We start from the raw sequence: 4,026 nt of genomic DNA, 5'->3' as shown, positions 1-4,026 counted from the left end.
GGGGAGGCTTTTCCTTGTGAAATATAAAGTAATATGGTCCCTAGTAACTGTAAACCTCATTGTGCTAAAACATTTTCTAACATTTCATAACTAAAGTTAAGTTTTAAAATATAAAAACGCTGTCTCAAAACAGAAACCAAAAATCCAAAGGAGTTTGCAAATCAAACCTATTTTTATATCTTTTGTGTTTACCCAGTCCTAAGTACTGTTTTTAACAACTTCAATGCTTTGTTATAAACAACACAAAATCCTTCAAGAATGTGTCTGTTAGTCTTGAACTTCCTCTTAGGGGACCAAGAACTGGTACTTCCTTTTATGCGTAACCATACCGTCATTAGTTATAATCCATTAAGAACATAAAAAGAATATGGCAATTTGAAATCCTCCTCTCTATACCATTATCTGAAATCGTCAAGTTTAAAACATAAGCTACGCACCCAGAAGTGTCCCTCACTTTAAAAACAAGCGCGCTTACTGAAGTTGAGGCACAATTCCAAAATATTGTGGCCGGGCGTTGGTGGCGCACGCCTTTAATCCCAGCACTCGGGAGGCAGAGGCAGGCGGATCTCTGTGAGTTCGAGCTACAAGAGCTAGTTCCAGGACAGGCTCCAAAGCCACAGAGAAACCCTGTCTCGAAAAACCAAAAAAAAAAAAAAAAAAAAAAAAAAAAGAATATTGTGAAACACGGTTCCTTGGTGTCACAGGGCAAGGACGAGGAGCTTTGAGAGTGAAGGCCTTTCATTTATCCAGCACCGGCAGCGTGACAAGACAGGGCCGGCCACCAGTCTGAAGGGCCAGCAGGAGTGCAGCGACCGCACAAGGAGACAGAAACCGACAGGATGTGCAGTAAAAAAAGACTGCGTGTTCTCTCCCGGGTTCCTTTTCCTTTTCTTTTCTCCCTTCCTTTCTCTTTTGTTTCTTCCCCTGCCTTTTTTTCTCTTCTCATGTAGCTCAGGTGGGCCTCAAACTGTTACCTTTCAGCCCCTGAGTGCTAGGATTACAGGCTTCACCACCATGCTCAAATTCTCAGGAATCATATTCTTACTACACTTGTTAGGTTCGCTGGAGTGTCCATGTAGTGCTACAGAGCAGATGGGATGGTCCAAGGGCAGTTTTCAAGAGTAGGTTCTCTCTTTCCAGCATGTGGAAGGAGCTCAGGGATCGAATTCAGAGTGTCCTGCTTGGGGACAAGCCACTGAGTCACCCACCCAGATGTGATATTTCTGTCATTGTTTTTCACCTTCATAACTCAGTAGATTTTCACCAATAACAGAATTTACCTACAGCCACATATAGAACTGTATATTGTTCCACAGTTAGGATCCAGATGACTCAGAAGCAAATACCTAGAGAAGAGTTCTCTTCCTTGAGATCATTAACTCCAATGTCTTGACTTTCGTAAGAGCTTAACTGTGCTGAACGGCTCTATAAACAGACACATTTGTGCGAAATATTTCAAAATGTACTTGAAGACTTAAAAGGAATATCTTTCCTACTTGGTTCTATTGCTTCAGAGGAGAAATTTTAATTATTCATCCTTGCGTCTTTGTAGCAAGTTTATTTGCTCAATAGATCTTGGTTTAATGAAGCAATCTATCCATCCTAAGAATGAAGCCGGGGAAGCATGTGCTAGAATCAGACGGCTCTAAGCATCACCGTTTCTAATCAGGATAAAGGGAGTCTTTTGACAAAGCTGGAATTTTATATAATGGTGTGTGATTTAATTTAATAGTGCATGCTAAATGAGACAGCCTACTGAGTGGCAGGCTCAGTAGCAGCCTGGGAGATCAGTAATTGTTATGTTCATAATTGCACTTAAGCTGCTTGGCCCCCAAAGGTCACAGGTGCAAGCTCCAATTCAATATATCTGGTGTCATCATAAGAATAGCAAGCTAAAGCCGGGCTGTGGTGGCGCACGCCTTTAATCCCAGCACTTGGGAGGCAGAGGCAGGTGGATCTCTGTGAGTTTGAGGCCAGCCTGGTCAACAGAGCGAGTTCCAGGACAGGTTCCAAAGCTACAGAGAAACCCTGTTTTGAAAAAACAAACAAACAAAAAGAATAGCAGCTTAGGACACCACAATTGTGCAGATGCAAAGAAAAAAAAAAAACCCTGAGAAGAGCAGCAAGAGGGCAGCCATCTGCAAGGAAGGAGTGAGAGCAGCCTCAGCGGAGACCAAGCCAGCACATTTCTGGATCTTGAACTTCCAGCCTCCAGAAGTAGGAAGCAGGAAATGTCTGTTCTTTAAACTGCCCAGTTTGTGGTATTTTATCATGGCATCCAAACTAACTAAAACAGATTGCATTTATTCTATTGTTTCTATCCTGCCCGTTTTGTGTGTGCTTGCATGCATGCCTGGCTGTGCCTGGGCCTGTGGGTGCCTGAGGAGTCCAGAAGAGGGTATCAGATCCTTGGATCTGAAATTGCATGTGGTTGTTAAAAGCTCCCATATGGGTTCTGGAAAGAGTCCTCTGAAGGAGCATCAAGCACTCTGAGCTCCTGAGCTATCTCTCCAGCTCTAAAACAGTTCTGTAACCACATCTCATCATACATGACAAGCAGAATGCTGAGAGGCATCCCCAAATTCTTGTCCCAGTGAACCAAACGTTCACACATCTCCCGCTTATCCAGACCCGAATCCAGGTACTCTGGGTGTTGCAGATGTGATTACAATTTCAAATCCATTGCTAGGAAAGAGAGTATTCTGGCTAAGGCTGGCCTTACCTGCTGAGCTTCTCTGAGGAAGCAGCTGCTCTTTAGGAGAGATTTCAGAGTGTGAAGTGACCTTGCCATGGGGAAGATTCTTCACTGCTGGTTTTGAAGATAGATGGGGCCTTGGTACAGGAAATATCAGTAATTTCTATGGCCTGAGATTGGACTACATTTGATCGCTGCTAAGGAAATGGGCACCTCTGCTCTATGCTTATAAGAAATTAAATTTGTCCATCAATAAGGGATGATCTTTGAAGTGGCTTCTTCATAGAGCTTCCAGAAAGACCAATCTCTAATCTCTCTGTGTTATTGTCTAGCCCAGGTTAACTGTATAAAATTCTGGGTTTCTGTGGTGGTAGCCCACGTTAACTGTATAAAATTCTGGGTTTCTGTGGTGGTTTAGATAAGAATGGCCCCAGAGCCTCGTAGATTTGAATGCTTAGGGGGCATTACTATTTGGAAGGATTAGGAGGCGTGGCCTTGTTGGAGGAAGAGTGTCCCTGGGAGTGGGCTTTGAGGGTTCAGAAGCTCATGCCAGGTCTAGTAGCTTCTCTTCCTGCTGCCTGTGGATATAGATGTAGAACTCAGTTCCTTCTCCAGCATTAGGTCTGCCTACATCCCGCCACACCGCCCACCATGATAATGGACTGAACTTCTGAACTATAAGCCAGTCCCAATTAAATGCTTTCCTCTATAAGAGCTGCCGTGGTCATGGTGCCTCTTCACAGCTAGGACACTAAGACAGCTTCATTAAGGCTCTTGGTATATACATATGGTATTCTTAGATTGCACAGAACCCTCACTTGCCCCCTCCCCCGCTGCTTTCCTCTCTGGGCGTCCTCTTCTTCTTTCCTGTCAGTTCTGTCTTTCTGAGGCCCCACTTATAAAGAACATGTCATACTTGGGTTTTTGTGTCTTGTTTTCTTCTGTGTCTGTCTTCTCCAGCCTTGACATGACCGTTACCCACTTGGAAGCTTCTCACGAGTCCTCCATGCTGCGGGTTGGACTCTTCAGTGATCGCCAGGAGACCTCCTGGAGATGCAGCTGCCTTTCACTCACCCATACTTCTATAAGTAACCCCAGTAAATGTATTGGTTCAAGAACGTGGACATTTCCCCTTGCAGAGACTCTAATGAGTCCAAACTCCTGCCAGTCACATGCGGCTCTTGGGCCTATCAGTGCCTTCTCGGTTTGATAAAGATTTTTGCAACTCGTTTGTTACACTCCAGTTCTGTATATAAGATGATTTTGCTCTTCTTTGTAGGCAAAGGATGCCGTGTGTGTGTGTGTGTGTGTGTGTGTGTGTGCTTTTTTCC

The sequence above is a fragment of the Microtus ochrogaster genome, chromosome 17, assembly GCF_000317375.1.
Source record: "Microtus ochrogaster isolate Prairie Vole_2 chromosome 17, MicOch1.0, whole genome shotgun sequence".
NCBI classification, from domain to species: Eukaryota; Metazoa; Chordata; class Mammalia; order Rodentia; family Cricetidae; genus Microtus; species Microtus ochrogaster.
The sequence above is the reverse complement of the archived record's forward strand: the minus strand, read 5'-3'. Positions refer to the sequence as shown.